General features: G+C 41.7%; 1 long non-coding RNA gene across 2 annotated transcripts in view; it reads right to left on the minus strand.

The window, feature by feature from the left end:
* Positions 1–540: 540 nt before the first annotated feature.
* The window catches only part of LOC143695216 (uncharacterized), a 132293-nt gene continuing 107158 nt past the window's right edge, over positions 541–25675 (minus strand). Inside the window, exons 6-8 of one of the 2 annotated variants that reach the window (XR_013184277.1) lie at positions 5986–9413; positions 3457–3529; positions 541–1208 (exon numbers count right to left, since the gene is read on the minus strand). This is a non-coding gene — a long non-coding RNA (uncharacterized LOC143695216). The remainder of the gene's footprint in view (positions 1209–3456; positions 3530–5985; positions 9414–25675) is intronic. The other variant, XR_013184276.1, reaches the window with a different exon arrangement.

Below are 25675 nucleotides of genomic sequence, written 5' to 3' on the forward strand. Positions count from 1 at the left end.
GATGCTTTATAATAGTTTAACTATTTTAACATACATTCAGCCTTGCATGTTTGAAAATGCTTTCACAGCTCTTTCAGAAAGGACACTGAAATGTGCACTCAATAAGCAGTAGATCCCTTTTCACCATCTATTATTTTTGTGTCTCCAAGAGTGGTTAGTTGTGAGAAAAGGGGAGGTTTTTGCTGTGTGTGTATAGAAATAAATTTATATAAATAAATAAAGATAGATAGATAGATGATAGATAGATACCTGCTGCTCCTGGTACCAGAACAAGGATTCTGGAATAAATTCTGGCTGGTCAGAGGGAAGATGGAGATGGAGCAGCCAGAGAAGTGACATGTTCATATTGAGCTATACAAAATCCATCCAGCTCTAATTAATCACTGTGTGCTTCACTCAGCCCCCGGTGGGCCAGACTTACTTTTCACAAGAAAATCCAAAGTAAAACAGTGGAGACAAACTCAGTTCCTCCTGAGTTGTTACCTGAAATGGTTTCATACAATAAATGCTGCAGTCCCACACCCCTGACATTAAGGTTATTGAGAGCTTTTGCTGTACACAGCCTGATTTAAATGCTCTGCATGAATCACTTGAGTGTCCCAGCAGCACATGGATGGACCTTTGGGGCTGTGCTGCAGGAGGGCAGGGAGGTGTTTGTGGTCACCCTGCCCTGCCCTTGGACAGCTGGACATGGTACAGGAGCCTGCTGGGTGCTCCTTTAGGACCTGGGGTTTGCCTGAAGCTTTACCTTGTTACCCAAAGCCACATGCCTAAAAGGGACTGTCCCCCTCATCCACCAAAGTGGCCAAACGGGAAAAAACCACTGGCACTAAGTGAAACAAGGTGAGTTAGCTAAAAAGAGAGGAAAGAATTACCAGGAATGAAAAATAAACCTTAATTCGCTCCAGTGCTGGTAGGATTTGGTGTTTAATCCTGTGTTTCATTCTCTGTCAGGGAGAAGTACCTGGTTTGTGTTTCCCTGACAATTCCTGCCATTAGCTGAGAGTGTTTATTCCCAGAGCTGTGTGCCATCAGTTGATGATGCTGGGACACTTACAAAAGAGAGGTTTTGGCAGGAAAAATGTAACATTTGGAACATTATTATGAAACATAATATTGTTCTTTGTAGATCAGGCCAAAGCTGTTCCATGCAAATTTTTGCATTCTCTTCCTTGGTGTCAGCTGGAGCAGAGGGTGAAACCACATCCCTAAAAGTAAGAAAACAGACCAAAAATGCTTAAAAACAAGGAATAAGCTCTCCATTGGACATTTTCTTGATAGTTCTGTAAAGCTGCTGAAGACAGAAATGGTACACAGAGATTTTTGGTGTCAGATCAGTGCTTTGCATTTTATGTGATCGTTTACACCTGTGCAAAGTGAGTGTTTGGTAGCATTTGACAGCTGATTTAGTAACGTTTGACACCTATATTACAATGTTGAAATGACTTTACAATGTGCAAAGCAGTGGAAAAAGCTCTGATTCTTTTCGTGGCTTTTTCTTTATAGTTGAATATTGAAATTCCATTCCAAAGGAAAAAAAATATAATTCCTCACATCCTGACTGTAATTCTTTATTTCTTCTAGTATATTATGTTCTGCTCATACTAACTTGGGGGAAAAAAGGAAAAAAGCATAAAGGGAAAAGAGAAAAGCAATTGTGTTTAATCCACAGCCTGGATTCACAGGTGCTGACTCTTACACCAAACCAAACCCAGCTGAAAGGAGACTTAGGGAAGTGAGAACTCTGCCACTGGGAGGAGAAACCCTGCAGGACTAAGACTCCTGATTTGTGGAGGCTGGTAAGTAAATTGCTTGCTTTTTATAGTTACCAGGTTTTTTGAAATTAATATAAATTTTCACCAAATGAAGGTTTTGTTTTCACTTGAATTGGTCTTGAATTCTGCAAAGCAACCTCCCAAGCCAGAGTATTTCTTTTTTGCTGCTTGAAGACAGGCAGCATCAGACTCTTCAGGATAGGGGTTGGTCACTCTGATAATCTTTGTCAGCAATATTACCTCTGTGCATAAAGAGTCACTGCAGTTCTGAGGGTACAAATAGAGCTTTTCCCACTCCAGGACAAACCCAGTAAGGAGGATCATGGACACAGCAAAAACACTGGCTAAATTTACTGTACCATTTGTGAAGGCACAGCTATTTGAATGCAATTGCCAGCGTTGTGTGTTGACAGGATGTGATATCTTAATGAAAATAATAATATTGTTTGCTCCTCTGGTACCAGCTTGATTTCCAAAGGAAAAGCCTCTCAGCCTTCACACATGGAAGTGCTTTTCCAGCTGGACTGCTGCAGTAGCCAGTGCAGCATGAGGAAGTGAAGTGTCTGTGGAGTTCAGGGGCTGGTGAGGAGGCAGGACCAAGGCTGGAATCCCTGACAGGCTGAGTGACCCACGGCCAGGCTGTCACCTCACTTTACATCACACTCTGCAGCACAGCCCAGCAGAACAGAACCTGGGAAAAATGACTCCAGCAGGAGATTGCAGGGTTTTCAAGGTTACAGAGCTGGGTTGTCATTTCCCAGATCAATTCCAGTGGCCTCTTGCTGGCCCCTATTGATAAGGCAGAGAGCAGCCTCTTGCTTTGCCATCACTCAGAATTAAATTCCCCCACCTTCACCAGTGGCTGTGTCTTGGTCTAAAGCAGATGCACAGAAATCAAAGCTCCCCATGCCCTCCCTGTGTTCACAGGGCTGCTTTCACCTGCAGTGCCTGGCACAGGGCAGCCCAGCCAGCTGGCACGAGTGGAGAGGCTCAAATGTTAGCCAAAGGACAGCAAAATTATTTATTTTAAACAAGAAAATAAAGCAGGACGTTTAACTAGCTCAGTATGGCAGCTGCAGCTGAGGGGGAGAACAGACAACAACCCAAATGTTTATTGTATGGGTTTTGTACCCCATAAAGGTAGCAAGGGGAAATCACTAAAGGATCATTTGCTCAGTCTCAGGGAAGGATTGATTTCCAGGGAGGCAGTGCAGTGCACCCCAAAACCTGGGATTGACTCATTTCCCACTGTGATTCCCAGCCAGGAATCTCCACTGCCCTGTGCTCAGGCATTCTGGAAAGGCTGAAGGGTGAGGGAGATAACATCAGCTGCTGCAAATGGGCCTGGTGATTTCTGACTTGGGTTTTATTAGGAATTTGAAGGTGACATCCCTTCCTGATGAACACATCCCCAGCCCATTAGTGTCAGCCAGAGTTGTGCTCACATGGCACAAGGAGCTGATCCCTTCCGTGTGTCTGTCCAGGCTCTGACACGCAGCCCCAGCCCTGGGCCTGACTCAAACAATGACAACTTAATGAGGGTTTACTCTGTGCTCCATGGCTCTATAAAAGTAATTTTTAAATAGCATAATGGAATAATATTTACTCGACAGCCTCTGCATTGTTTATTCCCCAGTGTCTATCTTGCAGTCTTGAAAGATGGAAATAAATATTTACTCACTCTTCATTCATGCAGTTTATTCTGTGTGGAACTGCAGCCAGCCCTATTCATCCTATTGCCTTTCAGATGGATGCTTTAAAGAGAAGAAATTAATTGTAGTTAAACTTAGGTATGTGATAAAAAGGACAAAAAAGTTTGTGCTGGCTCCTGTGTGCATTTTACTGCACGTGCCCCATCCCCTCAGCCAGTGTGGGGGGAGTGTGTGCCTGTAAAAATCACATTGCCTCCAGCTCATTGCTGTCCACTGACACAGCCTCTCTGTAAAACTTTTGATGAATAGTCAGCATCTAATTCCTCAGTAATAAAAAACCCTAAGTTGCTTGCAATCATTATTCCAAATGGAAAAATTAATTGTAAATAACTGGAAGTCAATTAAGGCTGGGTTCTGCCGGGTAATGCAAATCTTTTATAGTTTTGTTTCAGTTAACTGCCTCATTAATGATTTATAGATGTGTATACAGCTGTGGGAACCATAGCATTATCTAATGCACTCAGAGAATAATTACATATGAAAAGAACTACGTGGCTCAAGGGAAAAACTCAGAAATTACTTACTGCCTTAACTTCAACCATATTAAGATGCAAAGCATTTAGAAACCAACTGTGATGTTTTATCATATTCTCGAGGTTTCATATTCTTTTTAAAAAAGGAAAAATAATTCTTTCTAAAAAAATATTTGTACATTTCAGTACTACACAGTGCACAAAAATCAAGATGTCTCAGCTGACAACGTCAGCATTTATTTATTATTTAAAAGCCTAAGTTATAAAACACTCCCATTCCCTTTGTGCATCTGCTATACAGGAATAAAAGACATTTCTCCAGTTAAACAATTCATGGGCATATGCATCTATCTCCCTGAATTGCACAGAGCCAGAAGTAATTTTGGGAAGACTTCCTTCAGGACTCATTTTCCTGAATATACAAATACACTGCTACTTTTTCTTTGATGATGCTAATTTTGGAAGTTTGAGGAGTTTTTTGTAAAATACTGTTTTCCCTCCTGAATAGGGCCGTGAAGCTGAAGTTTGCACCATTTGGTACTTATTTCTAATAGATTTTAATCCAGTGATAAACTGCTGCAGGATATTTAGAAGCACCATAGAAGATATTTTGCTTTCAAGTCTGCTTTTCTTTTCATTCTGAGGGCAGAGAAGGGGCCAGGGTTTTTCTCCCCAAACCCAGACATTTGACCTGCAGGGCCTGCCCTGACATTTCCTGTGCAGTTTTCTCCAGAACAGAGCAGGTCCCCAGAGCTCCTGGCACATTTTCTGTGTCGGGGCAGAAAACCCAAATGTGTTCTGTGCCCCAGCTCTGCCTTCATCCCCAGCTGAACAGAGCCACCGTGCCCTGGTTCTGTCCCCAAAGTGGCTCCAGGAATGTTGGGGTGTTCCTGGCCAGCTGCTGCTGGTTTGAGCTGTCAGCCTGGAGCATCCCTGGAGCATCCTCACAGCCCCTCCTTGCCCATCCCAGAACCTCCCAGAACCTCCCAGAACCTCCCAGAACCTCCCAGAACATTCTTCCTCTCTTCCTCCCCCATCTTCCTCAGGCCTCTGCCCCCAGCTCTTGCCTCCAGCCCCGTGCTGTTCTTTGTTTGCTCACTCAGGTGTGATGGATCTGCCTGTGCTCCTTCCCACCTGTCCTGTGATTTAGGGCCTTTTTGGCCACACATTTGGCAATATTAAAACCCTGGCCCAGTTGTCTTTTGGAACTATACAAGGCCAGAGGGAGGCAAATAAAATTTTTTATTTTGTCTGCAGATGTTCAGCCTCTGACATAAAACCTGTAACTATCCTGTACCACCCTCTTCATTTCCCAAATCACGTCAGCACCTTCCACCAGGTAGGAAAGACAAACACCCAGCCTGATGCCCTTCAGTGGGGAAAGGACACCAGGCATCATTCCAGGCTTTCCCAGTGCCACCAACCACCTGCAGCTGCTGGCCAGTGGCTGTGGGATGAAATGGAGCCCAGAGTGCTCAGTGTCCTGCTTGCTGTGCTGGAGAGCTGCTTCCAGGGAGAGGGAGGCTCAGGTGAACGTTCACAAGAGTTTGCTGTGCAGAAAATTCATGGTGGGTTCTGCTCCTTCACGCCTGTTACAAACAGTTTTAGGTGTTTGTGATTCTGCTTGGCACTGAAGGAAATTGTTGACTCTAGATTGTGTTGACTGATGGAATAATCCAGGGTGATGAGGTCTCAGTCATTTGTTCCCACCTCAAAGACTTCTGTGACCATGTGTGAAGTGGAAGTGAAGGCAAAAGCATGGGAATAAGGTTTTTGGAGGGTTTATTGCCAGATAATAAACAAATAGACAATTGAAATTGTCATAAAAAATTTGTAACTCTACAGTGGTGTAATGAAACATTATCTACAAGGACAAATTAAGGGCTGTAAATCAAGTATCTGCTAACATTAGAAAAATGTACTTTTAATTCTAAGCTTTTGAGGCTGTACAGCATAACCTGCATAAGGAACAGCTAAATTAATCAAGATGGAGCTGTCTAGGGTGATTAAACACACAGAGACAACCTTTGGCTTGTGACATCCTCATGGGTGTCCTTATGGAGTTGTAGGCACAGGGTTACATGGCTTTAATGGCCCCTGAATGTGCCTTGGAATATTCTTGTGGAGGGTCTGGGCTTGACACCTTTTTGTTCAACTCAGTCTGGCCATTCTTGCCTTCTGCTGTCTCTGTTTTTATGTTTTATTTCACTGCAACCACCACAGGTCAGTCCATCAAGTCTTCCTGAACAGTAGTTCTTATGGCCATTTCTTACTTGCTTTTGGAAAATTAAAAAAAAAATAGTTAAGATATTTGGCAAACCATCTCCTAATTAGCAAAAATGTTCAGTAATTTCTCTTGTTTGACTGCAGTTTATCACACTGTGAGCTGGAAAGATTTTAAGGCATTCTCAGTCCTGGTTTTAATGTTCTTTATAATCAAAAGGGTAAAATGAAGGCACATGGAGTACTCACCACGATGAGTATGGTGGGAGGCAGGCAGAAAAGACCTGCCAGCTCTCACCATGCCTCTGTCAGAGCTCAGAGTGCCATAAAGATTCTCCCTCAGAGACAAAAACAATAATTTGCATCTCAGATCTTCTGCCCCTGAGAGGAAAAATGGGATCATGAAATCAGAAAGTGGAAGAAACATTTTATTGTGAGTTCCTTTGCCATTCCTTGCCCAAGTTCTGAAGGTGACAAACTCATTCCTTCAGCAAGCACAGCCCAGTTCCTCTTCTGTTTCCACCCAGTCAGACAAATTCTCATAACCAAAAAACCATGGCCAAGGAAGCATTTATTTTGTTTCCATATGACATTCTCCATGTGAAAGATTCGTAAATCAGACCCAAAAGTCACTCACAGCAGGTTGAAATCTGGTGTTACAAAGATTTAATCTGGGGGAAAAAAAAAGATAAACCCACCCTGAAATAAATTCTGCTCTATTATATTTACTAAGAGTCCAATTATGCCTTTCCATTTTGTACAATTCTTATGGAAGGCAGGGGGAAGTGATGCATATTTATCAGTGTGGTGTTATTCTTTATTCTGCCTGTGTGCCTTTGACTTCAGAAGATAAATGCTGAACTCCCCAGCTGATAACTCAGGAGCTTTGCTCTGAGCTCAGGTGCCCTGGAGGAGAGCAGCCCCAGTGATCATTTCTCCTCCTGGATCAGAATTTTGAGGTTTTCCAGCTGGATCAGTGTTTGAGAAAGAATTGTTCCCTCTCATTCCTCATGCCTTGTGCTGTCCCTCCCCTGGGGAGCAGAGTTTGTAGGAAATGTGAGCCCTGGGCCCTCCTGTGGGGTTTGCAAACATCCAGGCACACGATGGAGACCCAGAGGCCACTCCTCAACAGCTCTGCTTTAAAAAAAAACAACATTTACCCACTTCTAACTGAAGAAAAGAGTGCAAAATGAGGCTGTGGAAACTCTGTATACCAAAATACATATTTTCTATTTTGTACATGAGAATTAAGACTGAGTTTTAATTAAAATTAGCAGTGAATAATACATATTCACTTGGATAGTTTATTATTTCCTCACTGGATGTGTTGTTCTCACATCATTATGCATTCACGCACATTTTGTGGACTGTAAATGTGATTAGCCCATCAAGTTATATTTAGGGCATTTTGAAATTGGCCACTTGTACCTGTGTGCCACACATCTCATCACTGCCCCTGGAATCTCATAAAATCAGAGAAATACTGAGAACTTCATCAGCATTGTGACCTCATTTGAAGAGCACCTAAACATGCACTTACTTTTATTATTTAGCTATATACAATCAAACTTTACATGTGATAGCTAATTTTAAAAACAATATATGCAATTTCATGTTCCTGTGGGTGGTGAAATAAGTGTTATTTTGTCCTTACAGCTGTTGCTTTCTCTCAACATAATAATGCACAAATCAGTAGCAGAAAGACAACATTTCATAGTCCTTACTTATGCTATAAAGGTGATGCATATAAACTTTATAGTTGGTACTGGTATAAAAGTGCTGGTATAGTCTGAGTGCATCAAACTATAAAGTCAAAACAGAAAGTACCAGGATGAAATAATTTTGGGCAGCTGGGAAGACTTTGATGCTATAAATTGTAAAAAAATTAGCAATGCCAAGTTTTCATGTGGACTCTAATAGGGTCTGAAATGTCACAATTAACAAATTTTCATAGCAAAGAAGGGAAGTTTTGGAAATTTGAGCCCTGATTTTGTCGGATTTAAAGGAAGGGTGCCCAGCCCAGATCTGAGCCCTGCCTTTACCCCCCAAACCTCACCCATTCTGTGGGACAGGGCCATGAATGAATCCCTAAACAGGGGGGGTGTGGGGGCACAGAGGGACTCCCAGGAAAGATCCACCCAATTCCCACCTCCAGGAGGGGAAGGGGACATCAAACAGAGATTTCTATTAAATTTCCATTAAATCTATTCTCAAGTGGCTTGTGCAGTGCAGTCTATGAACCCATGGAGAGCTGGCATTTCAGCAGCTCCAAATGCACTCTCACCTGTGCCCAGCTGAGCAATGCCATCAATTCACTGATCCACCTGGAGGGGGACAGAAACCACGAAATTCCACAATCTCCTGGGGCTTGCTGGTTTAGGAGGGTGGGGAACCCTCTGCACGGACAGCTGGTGAAATCTCCTTCTCACTCTTGGCCAATAAAAGCTGAAATCCCTGCACTGGCCAGGGAAATGATGGATGCAGTTTGAATTCCACAGGAGGGTCTCTCACTCTCTGCCCTTCATTTTGTGCAGAAGTGAAGAGAGTCTGTGGGTGCCCCCAAAATCCTCAGCAGGTGCAAAGAGAGGATGGCACCAGTCAGGGACAGCCAGGAATGACAGGAGTGCAGGTCAGGGTGATTTTAGGGTTTCACTGGTAATGTTCCTCTGAATTTAGGTGAATTTTGGTGTCCTGCAGGCTCCAGACAGAGTTTATGATTTTAGGGTTTCACTGGTAATGTTTCTCTGAATTTAGGTGAATTTTGGTGTCCTGCAGGCTCCAGACAGAGTTTATGATTTTAGGGTTTCACTGGTAATGTTTCTCTGAATTTAGGTGAATTTTGGTGTCCTGCAGGCTCCAGACAGAGTTTATGATTTTAGGGTTTCACTGGTAATGTTTCTCTGAATTTAGGTGAATTTTGGTGTCCTGCAGGCTCCAGACAGAGTTTATGATTTTAGGGTTTCACTGGTAATGTTTCTCTGAATTTAGGTGAATTTTGGTGTCCTGCAGGCTCCAGACAGAGTTTATGATTTTAGGGTTTCACTGGTAATGTTTCTCTGAATTTAGGTGAATTTTGGTGTCCTGCAGGCTCCAGACAGAGTTTATGGAAAGGGAAAGGTGAGGCTTGTGTGGGTAAAACATTCCAAGCACGGCTGTGTCTCCATCCAGGCATTCCAGGGAGAATTCCTCATCCTGCTGAATTCAGGAGCCTCCCAGGGCACAGAGGCTGGCTGGAAAAAAATGGATAAAGATATTTTTAAAAAAATCCCCCTGGGACCATCTCCCATATTTAATAAGGAAAAGCACCTTCTGTGCAGCCAATAAAAGTTGAGTCTCTCATGAAGATTTATACCATATTACACACTGAAATTCAATGTACAATGATACCCTTGTGTATACAGTTGTCAGAATAATAATCTTTGTCTGTCTGATCAACTTATATTTTATGCCAACAACACAGCATTTAATATTATACAGTTTCAGAGGAAGAAAATAAATTTATTCATGTAACAACTTGCCCAGTAGCTTAAACAGATAAAGTGAAAAAAAAATAGCTTGGAATTTTTACATTAACTTGTGATCCACAATACAGATTTCTATACAATTTCAGCAATTTTATGCAGCAAGAAAAACTATGATTCTTAATCTAGTTTCTGAAATTGTCTCACTATTTTATACTGCCTTGAGGAATAATGCAGTTGGATCTGACTGCTGCAGTTTGCTTTTGGCATCCTCCTGAAACGAGGAGCCTAAAAATGCCAATGGTAACCAACAGCTTCTTTCTATATTCTGCATTGTCACATTCTGTGCTGTATTCTTAGGCTTTGTGCCTCAAAATATACATCCAGAAACACTTATAGGGAAGTTATGGATGGACTCCCCCACAACCAAAGCGCTCCTTGAGAGAAATCAGTGGAGTCTTCCCACGGCTGGGGCTGCTTCCAAATGATGCAAAGCTCTGCCAGATAAGGAAAACTTCAGCAATATAGAAAATCTCAGTTTTGTATGTAGATCCATTAAATCTATTCTCCTAGCAGCCTGTGCAGAAAACTGACAGACTTTGAATGATTTATTGGTATCTTTTTAAAGGCATCTACCTTTTACCTTACATTAATTTTTCTTTATATAACAATACCTGACAAAAAAAGGGAACCTGGTGACATGCTACCCCCTCCCAACCCCCCCAAAAAAGCCAATGGAATGATTGGACAGAGGATTGGGAAGAGAAATCAAAGAGGATGGTTAGAGATGTGTCTGTGCCCCAAGATGCACCCTAAGAACAAAAGCTGCACACCCAGAAAAGAAAGGGGTGCCCCAGCCTTAGGGTAGAGCAGTTAAACCTCACCTAAAGTTAATATTTAGTTGATATAAAGTTATTATTGCTGAGGCCCTGGCACAGGTGCCCAGAGCAGCTGTGGCTGCCCCTGGATCCCTGGCAGTGCCCAGGGCCAGGCTGGACAGGGCTTGGAGCACCTGGGGCAGTGGGAGATGTCCCTGCCATGGCAGGGCTGGGATGGGATGGGCTTTCAGCTCCTTCCAACCCAAACCATTCTGGGATTCTCTGATTGCAGAGGAAAAGTAAAATTCTTGTGAGAGTGTAACAAAATGGGCAGAGTTCTCCATTTTTATCAAAACCTCCAAATTCCCTGGCTGGGCTGTGATGCTTTCAGGGAAGCATTGCCTGATAACCCATTGGTGACTATCATTGAAACTTTTCCAAAATTGTGCATTGTTGCACCAAGACACAATTGAATTGCTGTTTCCTCATAACAGGATGTGCTCTGAGGGCCTGAGGAACGTGCCTGACTCCAAAATACACACACACACACACACGTGCTCACCCCCACACACACACACACAGCTCCTGCGTGGGAAGGGACGTGCTGGCCAAGGGTTGGACGTTTCTTTTGCAATCAAAGAGAGGAAGCAGCCATCCACTGTCATCTTAATTATCAGAATATTGCTATTTAGGCAGCTGTGGACCAGTTTATGGGTGAGAACCTTAATGCCAAGTTCATTTATGTGGAATAAAATACACACGTGTAAGAACAGAATTAGGTAGACGTGACAGAGATGCACATGAGAAAAATACATGAGAAAAATGCACCTTCACTACAGAAAAAAAAAAAAAAGCTAAAGGAGAACACAGATTAAATCCAGCTTTGAGATTTATAGGAATTGGTTTGCATAGAGCACATTTGGAGCACTTTGATCAGATTAACTCCTCTGTATAAAAGCAAACCAACACTTCCAACCTACATCATATTGCCCCAGGAGAAAAACAAAAAAAAAGTCAGTTACAAATGAGCTGTCCCCCAAAATAACTCAGGCCTTCATGGACTGATAGTCTGAAACTGCTCCAGAGAGGTGAGAAAAGGCAAAAGAAAATCAAAACATCAGAAAAGGGCATTGGCTAAAAGCACAAGAGAGCTCTTGCACAGGGCCAGCTGAGCAGGGAGGCTCTGCTGACTGACACCAGCTGGGCAGGCCTGGAGGGCCTGGAAACTCAGACTTTGGGAATATATTCAGTGATTCATGGCACTGTCTGGGAATTAAAAGCCTAGAGCCCAAAAATAGAAGTTATCTATTTTTATTGGCAAAAGGAATCACCAGAAATCTCCCAAATGAGATGCACGTGGTAAAATCAAAACACTTTGAACCTGGAGAGGTTTTATTTGTAACTCAGTCAAATGCACTTTGAAAATTGCTCAGTGGTACATTAACACCAGATTAATTGCTGTTAAAATAGGATTATCACTCATAGTATTGTACAGACAAGATTTGAAGTAAAAATTAAGAGTAATTAATTATAATTCTAATAAAAATAATAGATTCTTAACTGAAATACAGTTTTCACCACTCAACAGCTATCATTACCAGGATATACTTTTGCTTGGAAGTAGCTCAGTTAAACTAACTTTAGAAAAAAGCAGATTTTTCTTTGTTTCAAAAGTATTTTATACATTCTAATGATCCCTTTAGAATGTTTCATCCCCTCCAATTACCTTCCAAATACATCCTGAGCAGGGGTACTGTGACACGAATATCTCTGTGCTGCAAATGCACTGCCTGGGAATGTTTGTGCTCGTTTAAGCAGGCACATTCAATTGAGCTGCACAGATTTGTGTCATGTATTCCCCTCAGATGGCTCCAGAATGCTGGAGCCACAGGAACAGATCACCTGCCACTCTTGGGCCCAGTCCTGCTCCTGGGGAAGTGGAATATTTCATATTTATTAAAATAGCCAGGCCTTGCTGTACATAGGGAAGGGACTCAGCAAACAAAAGTTGCTCTTTGTTTGTATTTGGACAGTGGCTTTTGCAGTCACATTATTTATCTTCATTAGTCTGAACATTTTTTGTCATACACCTGGGGATGGTGGATTTCAAAACAGTCAAATTTTGTAGCTGATGGAAAAGAAAATTTCCTTCTTTTCTCAATACAGACGTATCTTAGGTTAAGCTGTGTAAACAAAGTTTTCCTGAGAGATTCCTTTACCCACTGGGAAAATTCTGGAAGGTACCACATTAGATATTCCAGCAGCTCAGACCTCATAGACAGCCTTATTTTCTAATGTAATGAATTTCACCTGTTTTTCTTTTCATTTACCAATTTGCTTATCCCAGCAGTGGAGAATGAAAAGCTAGTTATACAAAACATATAGATTTTATATTTAATGAAGCAAAATGAAGTGGGTAAAAACCAGCTCCATAAAATATTTTTGCAGGGCTTTTTTGCTTTGAAAGAAAACAGGTATCCCTGTTCCCTATCAATCTTTTTTGATGCATTCTGTTCAGGGTGGCCAGCAAACTGATAAGATCGTTCCTTCAGATTTCAAAATTACTGAATCTCATTTATCTCATGCACTGCTGAGAAAACAATCTCAAATCGTTGGTTCTACTGATGAAACTTCCTTAGCAACACAAGGGCTCCAGAATTATTTTTCAGACCTTGTCAATGCTTCCTGTGAGGTTTCCGTCACTGTCAGCATCCAACACCTCGCAGATGAGCAGGGAAAAAAACCCAGCCAGCCCAGAAAGCTGTGATGAATTCATAGAAGGCAAATTAATGGATTAAATAGAATTAATAGGAGTGATGATAAATCTAAAATTCCCTAGCAATAGTCCAGTGAATTGTGTTTTAGATTTGTGAAGTGTTTTATCATGCAGATGAGAATCCATAGAGAAGGGCCTGGGTCCCAGGGGGGTCAGAGAAATTCAGGAAGGCTGAACACTTGGTCCAAGGAATTTCTTTGGGACTGCACCCCAGGAACCAAGGCAGGAGAGCCCTCAGTGCCTTGACTGCCACAGCCTTGATGTTGGACAGGACTGCCCAGCAGGAATTCTGCTTTCCTGAATCCTACAGGCTGCTCTCTCTGCCTTGCTGGCACTTCAAATAGGGCTTTTCAGCCATAATCTCTCATGGTAAATGATATTTAGGCCCCAGTTTAAACCTTCACCACCTTCACTTTATGCTGACTGAGTTTCCAGTGTGCAGCCACTCCCTTACACCAGATCTCAACAGCTGTAAAGTGTCAGCAGTGCAGGATTTGGCTTTTAATGTAATTGGAACAAACAAAAATGACTTTATTTCAGGTATCTCCACTCTCAGGTTAGAGGGTGCTTTCTGCTGTGAAGATTTTTTTCCTTCCCTGACACAAACGTTCACCCCAGCTCTCAAATTCACCAGTGCTCATCTGACACTTCACAAGCTGCCAAATGTCTGCTCAAACCCTGAAAAACCCGGTTTCTGCAGAGTTCTAAGCTAAGTGTCAGAGAGAAGGCTGGAAACCAGTGAGAATGTGTCTATCCAGGGCCGAGCAGAGCCACTGAACATTAACCCTTTGCTGACTGCTCTGGGTGTTGTCTGCCCTTGGCTCAGCCCCTGCTGCCAGGGAACAGCCTCCCCTTCCAGCTTGCTCATGCCTGACTTCTGTTTTTACTTTTTTTCCTTCAAATTCCTCATCATTATTTTAAAGCTGCTCTGATCCATCACCTGCTTTCCAGAGTGGCTGTGCTGCCCAGACTGAAGCGGTCAGGAAGGGAAAGAAATCCCTGCTGAGGCTGTCCAAGACAAACCATAATATTCTTAAACTGTCTTATCACCTTTAAAGCTTCAACTCACTCCTTGCAACACTTCAGTCTAAGAAAAGCTCCTTAAAATTTTAAGAATAGGTTAAGAACTCTTAAGAATAACTCAAGAATAGCTTCTTAACCTCCTTCTAAATGAGCTGTGTTCCCCTCTTGATCCATTCTGCAGTGATTTCAGACAGACAATTTAAAGCCAAGGAGATTAAATCAGTCAGAACAGAATGGTAGATAAGATTTCAAATGTTCAACACTGAAATATCTACTGCTCAAGAACAGAGTGGAGATATAGGCTGGTAACAAATGATACAAAATGAAGTTAAATGGCATCAGCATTGTTAGGATCGAGAGCTTTCTCCTGAAAGTAATAAAAAACTACATGGTCTACTCAGTGAAAAAAATGGAAAGATCAGGTAGTTTATGTGTTTATACAGGGTGATGTGTGTATCACTGAGTAGAGAAAATTCACTTTTCCCTCCTGCCCCATCCCATCCAAGGGTGACCTGAGGCACTTCTGAGCAAACAGCCTGCACTGCCTTCACCTTCAGCTCCAGGATGAGGAATTCCAGCTGAATGAATCGAGGTGACAAGAGAAAGCCCTGTCACTGCTTGGATGGCCTCCAGCAATGTGACACAGGGAGCCTGTGCTCAGCACGGGAAGCACCAGCACCAGGGACATTCTGCAATGCAAGTCCTCAGCAAAACAGGCTCAGGAGTATCCTCAACCTGTCCTCCACTTCCTAATCTGCATTTAAATGCCTGATTCAGAGATTCAAAGTCTGATTCACCATGGCAGCAGTGTTGGTCAAAGCAGTAGATGGTCAGCTCTGCTCCTCTGACAGTTTATGTCTCCTGAACCACAGAAAAGTGGCTGTGGTAAGGCAGGAACAGGGGAATAAATGGAATAAATACCTACAGGCTGCACCAGGCTGTTCCACATTTACATTTCTGTTGTATCACAGACACACCTGCAGAACAGAAATATTCATTGGGAAAGATCCTCATGCACTGATCCCAGGCTCAGTCAGAAACAAACCCTCAAAGTTCAGCTGCACAAGATCCCTGAGGATAAAGGACACAAGAAGAAAGGATGCAGGCACACAGCTGGGGTGATTGGGAATGGGGCTGTGGCTGGGCCTCATCCCTGGACCTGTGCAGGACAGGAGAGCAGCTTTGAGCCAGGGAGTGCTGGTGCTGAGCAACCCCAGAGGGCACAGGGGGCACTCAGGTGCAGGGCAAGAAGGGGGAAGGGTACAAAGAGGAGAACATGCAGCAGTAAAGGAGGCTTTGGTACATTACTTAGTGTGGGGGTTTTTTTGTAGGTTTGTTTGTGGTTTTTGTTTTGTTTCTTTTTGTTTTTTTTTTCTTTTTTTTTTTTTTTCTTTCTTGACTGTAACAAAATGCCACCCTGGAGGTTGTTCTTCCTGCACCCGAGGATGCTGTGACAAAATCATCTGTTTGAGGTAGGAGAATCTGCACAGAGCAAAATGGGCCTCAGAATGCAGAATTCTGTTCTGCAATGGTTTTCAACTGATAATTTGTCTCTCGAAGGCTGTAGGGGTACAGAAGTTGTAGATCAAATTAAGAACATGTTTACTAGATAATAAGTAATGGGATTGGTACAGTAGTTTTAGTGTTAGCAGTGAGTTGAGTTTGAGTCCATTTTAATTATGTAATAATGAATGTAGCCTATTTTTTATACATTGAATATAGCATTATCTGTAAACTCCATCAGTCTACCAGTATTCTTGTGTTGTACAAGTTTTTTAAATACTCTTCTGAGACCCTCCCCTACTCCAGGGTGAATGGCAGGCAAAAATATCTCATGAATATATATATAATCACATTATTATGTAGCATATCAGCTGTCCCCATAAATGTCATCTAACCATATTATACATAATATCCTGGAAAATCCTTTAAAAACTGTGTTACAGAATTGAGAGGTCTTGAACTCATCCAGAAAGACAAAATTATTGTAAATAGGGTCAGACTTCCACAGTTAAAACCTCTTGAAATAAAAGGAATATTGAAGAAAACAGGAAGAGTGAGAGGAAGCAAGACAGTTTGACAACCTTCCTTCCTCCTCCTAAATGCTCAGTAAATGCTATTTATTTATTTGAATAGTTATGAACTGTGGTACTGCTGCTGCCAAAGAGACAGAGCTTCTTCCCCATACATAATTTAAGCAATGAAACATGGGAAACAATGCATGAACGGTAAAATTTAATATTAAAAATGAAGCGTGGATTCCTGGTTATTATACTAGTCAAGTATTTATTTAAACTTAAGACAATTAAAGTTATTGTCCTTTATAAAATAAGGATTTTAAGTGACAAAGGAACTAACACTGAGCAGGCCAGTTTGTTGGCTGACAACCAGAAAAAATTAAATGCAAGAAAGTTCAGTGTGCAAAGGGATTTCTCACCAGAGAGAAGATGCACAGTATCACAGATTTCAACTTTAAATGTTTGGTACATTTCTGCATTACATAAGTAAAATCCCATACTCTACCATTCTGTACTATAAATACATTGCAAATAAATGTTTTATGGTGTTCCCTCCCTCATTTATACCTTTAAAAATCCGCAGCTATGATTTATGCTTTTGAGGATGGCATAATAGAATTTGACATTTTCCAGCTGAGGTGTGGCCTAGTTCCAGCTCCATGCTTCATTACATTGTACTCCCTTTGAGAGGATGAGGAGAGTAAAAATAGCCAGGTTGTTAAAAATGTAAAAAGCATAAATGAATTCTCACCAGATGTGCTGTTCAATTGTCATTTTCATAAAATTATGGTTGTTAAACTTTTGCTTGCCATGGCATGCTGGAAATCAATATGTGCTATGAACAACATGTCTGGAGAGATCATTCCCTCCTCATTAACATCTCTCTTCTTTGGATTATCCCATAATTTCAATAAGAGGGGACTGCCGGGGTCCAGCCTCTGCCATGGACCACCAGAGCATCCCTGCAGGCACAAACTGGACAGAAAGGTTACAAAGATTGCAATGCTCAAGTTAGAAATGTGAATAGTTTAAAAGCTTTTAAAGCACTGTCTTTTTGGCAAGGGACAAATGAGAGTGTAAGCAACACATAAAATGTGTTTTCCTTGTCCTGCTGGACAGATTCAAGATGTTTTTATCTTAACATCAAAGCAGTTGGGTTTGGCATCAGGTAACAGAAATGCCTCACAATTCATTGAAATCTGCTTTGCTGAATGCTGGAAGTAGTGTTCAAGTATGGAGCCTATTTTAAGCCTGATCTCTCACTGAGAGATGAATTTAAAATAATTGAAGGAAGAAATGGGAATTATGCTGCTTTTACACTGTGTGGGCTCCTGCACACAGATGACTTGCTTGCTGAATGTCAGGAAGTTTGGGATGGAGATTTCTGATGTCTGAAGAAAAAGTGCTGTTCTTTGGTCAAAAAAGTTGTTACAAACAAGATAGCCAAGAAGAAAGATTTGTCAGCTTCCCTGTGAATGGCAAAAGGTTGAGTAGATTACTCAATATTTGTCAGGTTTGAGGTGATTGCCTGTCACTACACAAGAAGTGAATAATATTGACAGCTTTGTAAGATCAAAATTCAAAGCCTGCAAGGATATGTGGCTGCATTACACAGAACTTTGCCAAGACCTTCTGTGTCAGGAACCTCAGTTGTGAGGAGGAGGAGGGTGCAGGCACCAGCAGGGGAGAGTCACAGGATGGTCCCTGGTCTGGGGTCACATTCCAGTTCTCCAGCCACATTCCCCAGCCCTGTCTGAACGCCTGAAGGTGCTCAGCAGCTCCAGCAAACAGCCTGAGTAATTCTCTGAGTGCTGAACTGACACCACAGCTTGTTCTGAGCCACTTCTGGGACATGTAACAGGAAGCTCTACACCTGTCACCCTAAACAGCTTAAAAATAAATTATAGGATATTTTATTATTCTTTTCCCTGCACTTCCTTGTTCATGCTCAGGAAATCCTTGGAAAGCTGACATTTATCAACAATCCCAGGTGGAATCCTGCTCTTAGATGCTCCAGGGAGAGTGGATGCAGCTTTAGGGGAAAAGCCTAGATCTCCTTTGGGGTCAGTGACCCTGTTCCTATAGAAGGGGTTTCTGAATGGAGAGGGCACCTGAGCTGCTGCAAATGCAAAAGGGTGAAAACAGAATAACAGGGAGGGTCAGCAAACCCTCGACAGGAATCTGGGAAAAGTGGGCCTGAAGGGGAAGGGAACCAGGATTAAATACAGAAAGATCAGCTGTGAATGGAAAGGGGAAGCAGAAAGTGAAGGGGCAAACTGAGCTGCAGTTTAAGAAAGAGAATGGGGTGGAGATTGATTGAAATGAGAGGTCTGGTATCAGGAGAGGGCTTGGAAATACTCATCTGGATGGAAACCAGGTCAGATAAGAGGACAGTTAGAGAATGGTTTATAGACTGGGACAAGAGGCAAGTCTGGGGAGAAAAAAAAAGAAACAAGTGAAGTAAAACGTATTTAAATATACTCAGCAGAGGAATACGGCCACTCGTTTGATATTTGTTTTCATTCCTTAACTTCCACCTAGAGATTTGGCAGGATCAGAAATACAGATATTTTTATTTCTCATTTCATTTGGCTTCACCATGAATCTCGTCTAAATATAGATGTCAATGGAAAAATTCAGATCTTTCTGCTAAAGTCACAACTGTTGTAAAACTAATGGAGTTAAGAATTGCAGAATAATATCTCACATCTGGAAAATGCTCTGAGAGACTGAATAATTCATTAGAAGGTTCGAAAAACTTTAAAAATTATGCAGGACAACTGTAATCTCAAAAGCAGTTTCCCTTTTGCTAACTCCATTCTGGACTCTGGGAGAAAGCCGGTCCAGGTTTTCCCTTTTGCTGAGTTCATTCCGGACACCAGCTGGAATCCAGTCCGGGTTTTCTCTTTTGCTGACTCCATTCTGGACTCCTGGAGAAATCCAGTCCGGGCTTTCCCTTTGCCGACTCAATCCTGGACTCTGGGAGAAATCCAGTCTGGGTTTTCCCTTTTGCCAAGTCCATTCCAGACTCTAGCCATAATCTGGTCCGTGTTTTCCTTTCCCCCGACTCCATTCCCGACTCTGGCCAGAATCTGGTCTGGGTTTTCATTTTTGCTGACTCCATTCCGTACTCTGGGGAAAATCCAATCCAGGTTTTCTGTTTTACCGAATCCATTCTAGACTCCAGCTGGAATCCAGCCCGGGTTTTCCCTTTTGCTGACTCCATTCCGGACTCAGGTGGAAATCCGGTCTGGGTTTTTCCTTTTTCCGACTCCGTTCCAGACTCCGGCCTAACTCCGTTCCGTGTTTTCCCAGCTCCCTGTTTTAGCAGCCCAGCGCTTTCCATGCAGGGACAAAGCCAAACACAAACGCAAACCAAAACGCATCCCACAAATCTTGCTTTGGAAAATAATCCCGAAATAAAAATCATACTCTAAAATGGGAATTAAAGATTTCCTGGGAATGGCAAGGGCCTCAGTAAAGATATTATAATGTGGTGTTTGATGTTCTAGAGGGATTTCAACAAGTTTTGCATGGTCAAATGCCATTAATAAGTTGGCTTTCTTCCAAGGCTGTGTGTGTCCCTCTCATCTGCCATGGTGCCCTCTCTGTAAGGGAACCTCACCTCACCTGCTCAGGCACATCTCAGCAATTTTAATTGCTTTTTTTGCTCGTTACCGTACCAAACAGGCTTAGGAAAATCTGAGTACCCTATAATGTAGATTATGGGGGTTAGGAGTAGAACAGGAAGGATTTTGGTGCTGTTGTAAGAGGATTACAGAGAGTGGTGGGGGGAGTGCCCCGTGGATGGATACTGATGGTGCTGAGAGGGGAACAGGAGACAATCAGTGGGGCTGGGTTTGCAGGGAGCTGCTCAGGGAGAACCACTGCTGCCAGTACTGTCACTGCTGCAGGGCTCTCTCATGGATGGGCTTTACTCTCTAGCTCTGCTAACATTTGAATTAGAAATACATATTTACTGCTGCTTCCATTTGGGAAAGGATGTGCAGGCTTAGGTCAGAGCACGTTTGAGCCAGCCTGACTCGCAGTTTTTAGCAGATGACCTTTAATTAGTGGGAAGATATTCTATCCATATCATATTCGTTCACTTGTCTTACTGGGCATTAGATGGCTGCTGTGAAGCATAAAGGATTTTTTTTTGTCCTAATCCCTGTGATGTGACATGATTAATGAGATGAAATTCCCATTTGGAGTTTCCTACCAATCAATAGGCAGATGGGCAGTAGTGGATGTCGAACAACAAGACAGCAGGAGTTGCTTAAGCTCTTGCTACTTTCATAGAGGAAAAATATTTGGAGACATAATTTAAAGGAACAGATATTTTCCATTGTTCACATTTCTCCCCTTCTTCAATACTTGTTTCTTTGCTTTTAGTGGTCATAGGTAAAAATGCCATCTTATATAAATAAAATATTAAAGTTATAATAATAACATATAGTATAATATCACCATATAAATAACATATTAAGCTAAAATAAGTGTGCTGGCAAATCTTATGGGTGTCACTTATGCCAGGTGAGTCTAACACTGCCTTGGCATTGTAAAAACATTTGCAAAATTGTGGGTTTGATTTTTCTCCACATCCATGTTGATGTAAATATACTTACACACCAGAGAAGCCAACAGAATTACAAAACCTTAGATTGAAGCCCTTGTGAATATAAAATTAGACAAGGTTTTAAATGCTGAAATGAAAAATTAAATGCGTTTTGCAAATCCTACAAAATACATCCTTTTTCACCAATTTCAACATTCCTCTCTCTGACCACACAGTCTTTTATACCTAGGAATTAACATGTAAAATGTTAATTAATTAAGTTATAATCTATAGGTTATTCTCAGCTGTAAAAATTTTGAAGTTTATAAAATGAGTAAAAATCATGTCATTTTAAGTATTTACCAATTAAAACTTCCCTTTCTTGAAAGTAGAGTGTATTTATAAGTATGGATAAGTATTAGAAAAAATATATTTATTCTATTTTTCTATTATTCTATTTATTATATTATATACAATTATACCTTTATATGTGCCAAGATTTTAAAAAAATTACCATAATGCATAAAAGGAAATGATAACCCAAAAGGCAAAATATGGCAGACTGGTGGATCTCTGCCAAGAAGATTAAATCTGAGGAAATAATGCAAATTTCCAAACAGAAGTAGCAACAGGTTTCAGGAGACTTCTTTTATAGCCCTTGTGTTGATGCTCATTTTCTTTTGGGCAATAATTCCTATTTAATTCCTTTAACCAGAAGTATTCGTATTTAGTTGTTTTGTATGTTTAAATGATTGATCTTGTATTTTCTTCTCATTACCTCGTTCTCCCTCCCTCTCACAGACAAAGATGCTCACAGAGTAAAATTCATAACACACTCTTCCTAATGAACAAACTCCCACCGAGCACCAAAGTGCTTAATGATGCTCAGCAGGCAGAGTTCTGCAGTTCCCCTATGTGAGCCAATGTATAATCACACCACAAGTTAAAACAAAGTTAAAACAATATTTAGGTTGCCAAGAGAAACACTGGAAATGTAAGGCGTGCTGCATTTAAATTTTTCCAAACTTTAATTCTGTTCCTCTGTGTGTTCATCCGCTGTAATTCGGTGGGGGGAGAGGCACACTGGATGAAGTGTTTGTGATTATGAAATTAAAATCTCTTTGCAAGGCAGCCAAAGTAAATTTAGGCAAACTGTTTTTAATCAGCCTTCAGTAGCTTGCAAAATACCCTGTTTCAAACAATTCTATTTGTGTAGTGCATACTGTATATATTGATCTTGTCTCCTTTTCCTTAGTAATGTCTACAGACCAAATTCTGCAATTAATCAGCTCTGCAATGAAGTTAAAAAATATTAAAAAAAAGCCAACTCTTTTTGCCATGGCTGTTTATTAGGGGGTTCTTAAATTAGAGCTGGCACTTACAAACCCAGCTATCAGGAGTGGCCCACTCAGGAGTGCTTTTAGGAATGCTGCTCAAGCATTCCATCATTTATTCTTGGGGTGATAAGGCAAGGAGATCCTTAGGCTGGGTGGTGGGAGGCCACTGCTTGCTCCCATCTGCTGGAAAGGCTCCAAAACCACCTGGATGAGGCAGCTGGGAGCATGGTCAACAGTCAGACTCCATCTCTGGAGTCCAGCTTACACATTAATATAATTCTGTGGTTTTGAGACACTGCACGTGCACCTCATGTTCTCAGGCAATTCTGTCCTTCCCTGGCAGCTGGAGAACAGGTAAATGAGTGCACTGCTCTGGCTTTCTCTCAGATACATATCCTTGTTTTCACTCCCTGAGTGGGACCCTTGTTTGGTTTGATTTGTTCTAGGAGAAAAATCAAGAGTCCTACAAAAATTTGGCAAAAATCCCCTTTAATTCAGACCAATCCCTGTCCCTGCTATGATGCCATGCCAGGGATTGTTGCCCTTATGGGGAAAACCAAGGGCACACCCGTACCTACAGTGATTTAAAGGAAAATACATGGGATAATTCTGTGGCTGCTGTGTTCAGAACGTGGCATCTCCTCGTCTGCTCAGGGATGCTCCCAAAAGGCAGCTGTGGAACAGCCCTGCCCCTTTTGGGCTGTGCCATTGGGCAGGCAGGTACAGGGCTAGGAACAGGAGAGTGCACCCAGCAGAGGAGCTGGTGCTTTGTTAGGGGTTAAGAGGTTGTTGGAGTAGATGGCAGACAAGCAGTGAATAAGGCACTGTAAGGGACTGAGTTGTGCAGAATTTATCGCCCGGCCTTAGGGTCCCTTGGAATCTCTTAGCCAAGAGCAGAATTTCCAGTGGCTTCTTTGGAGTCTCGCTTCACGCTCGGGATTTCCTTCGTGAGAAGACAATAGCCATTAGTGTGTCAGTTTGGCAAAACAATTAAGCATACTAAAACGATGTACTTACAAGTTTGATTTGTTTATAGTGAGGCTCACTCATAGGCATGCCTAATTATTCTGATTTTTTCTTTTCCCCTCAGTTTCTGATGCAAGGCATGGCTGCAAATGTTTTGGCCCAGTTCTCTTCTCTAGATTCTTGACCATGGGTGACTATGCAGCAAGTTCTGCTGAGAAAGTGCACATTTGGAAAGTCTTGCCTCTTTATAAGCACTAGGGATCCTCTTTCCTGCTCTGAAAATGACTTCATTCAACTAAATACTGCAAACTTTCCCTATTTCCCATTGATTTACTTAAAACACTGCGAGAACCACAGAGCTGAAGAACTGAATGCAGCAGGCGAGGAGGCTGTTTGGCTTCCCCAAGGAATGGCACATTCAATTATATATTGAGGGTCTGATTTCCTAAAAGGTTAAATTCAGGAAATACTGGGATTTCAGTCATCTTTGTATTTGACCACTGTGCGAAGCTGGATGGATTCCCAGAGCCAACAAATGCTTCTACTGCATTGACCACCCAACCTCCTAAAAGGCCCCGTTAAAGGCCAGTGCTTATTATTTATCCAGTGCTCACTCTTTGTGCAGCCTCCAATTTTCACTGTGGCAAAGCAGACAAACCCCAGCACAGATAAACATTGGGTATTGATTTTGTTATTTATAGGGGGAACTCGGGCTCAGTCCTCCCCCTGCTTCATGATCACTGCAACACCCAACAGAATATAAAGCTTAATTTCCACACTAGTGATTGCATAACAGGAAATGCTGATATAATTCTCATCATAATGGCACTGCTCAGTGCTCACATGGGAGGACATCTTACAAACATGTTTCAGAAATTCTGGTTTTGGTGCTACACAGATTATTTCACTTAAGTGAGGAGAAGAGTTTTAGGCATGTTCCAACACAATAAATTTTGACCGTAACGGCTGAATGAACCAAATGGTTTGGACACACAAGTTCATGATTATCCTATCAATAATTCTACATATAAAAATACATCTCCATGTGGAACATGGATTTGTTGAGAATGAGGGTCCATTCATACATTTCCAGAACACTTATTTAAAATACAAAGCTGAAAAGCCTGAGTTTGAATATTAACGACAATGCCTCAGGTTAAGATGAATATTTATTGCAAACTTCTTCTGAGAAATGGGAACAGCCTAAGCCACGTCATCTAGATGAACTTTTTTTTCCCCCACAACATGGCAGAAAAACACTAAATATTTTAAGGTACTTCAGTAGGCAATAGGAGTATTTTTTGCTAAGCAAATATATTTGGAGAGAGAAAGATTCTTGTGTTCAAAAAGGAATATTGCTTGAGAGAAACTTGTACTTATCAAGTTCTACTGCTATAAGGAGAAAAGGAGGTAGTTATAAAGGGAAAAATAGACAATTGCTCTTAAATCCTGCACCATTAAGAGCTGTGCTGTGTGGGAGAAGGAATAAATAAGGTTTTGCTTTAAAGAAGGTACTCATGACCTGGCAATTACAGCTCCTGCCTCGGGCTCCTGAAGAAAAAGCTTTTAAGTGCTGAGGTTGTTGTATTTTGTTGCATTTTGTTGCATTAAGGAGTGGGTGAGTGGGAGGTGTTCCACAGGCAGAAACAGGCTGCTCTGCCCCTGCTTGGCTGGCTGGGAACAGCTGAGCTTCTTCGGTACAATGCTGAACTGACTTAACAGGGACTTTAAACAGGCAATGCCACATGAGCTTGGGCGTAGGATCACCCTGAGCTTTGGCATGGATTGGCCTCGCTCTGCTTCCCTGGGGGCAAGGACAGAGCAAGACTTTCTGCCTACAAAATCCCAGATCCATGTGCTGTGTCCCAAGTGTGCCACCGGCTCCTGCAGGGAGCCTCTGTGCCCCACAAAGGTTGTGCTCACCTGGGCACTTCCAATAAAAATATCAATGATTATAAGAACTATAATATATAATAATATATAATATATAATATATAATATATAATATATAATATATAATATATAATATATAATATATAACATATAATATATAATATATCAGGTGCTTTTCAGGTGTTGACCAGATGAGCAAAGCAATTAATGGGGAAATTCCTTTGTATCAGAAAAACTCGTGTCTCCGTTCTGCTAAAATGAAAGTTAATATTTTCTTGCATTAATCTCTTAAGTATAGAGCAGTGTGCTTAGATCTCTGGTATTTCCCTTCCAAGTACAGGCCTGACTGGAAGCCACAGCAAACCCATCCCATTTATTCTTTTTAATTTCACTGCTGGAGATCTGAAGAAGCAATAAGTCTCCCAACCAAAATCCCCCCTCATTCCTTTAAAATGCAAGTTAATACAACATGCTTTCTATTCCATCAAATAACACCTCTAAAGCTCTAAACTAAAAACTCTAAAACCTCTCCACTGAAAACTTAGAAAGGAACTGATTGGCCCACTTATGACTGCCCATGACTTGGGAAACAGGAAAATCTATAAGATGTCAAAACCAGGCAACTGCAAAACCTGAAGCTGT

This window comes from Agelaius phoeniceus, chromosome 14 (genome assembly GCF_051311805.1).
Source record: "Agelaius phoeniceus isolate bAgePho1 chromosome 14, bAgePho1.hap1, whole genome shotgun sequence".
NCBI lineage: Eukaryota > Metazoa > Chordata > Aves > Passeriformes > Icteridae > Agelaius > Agelaius phoeniceus.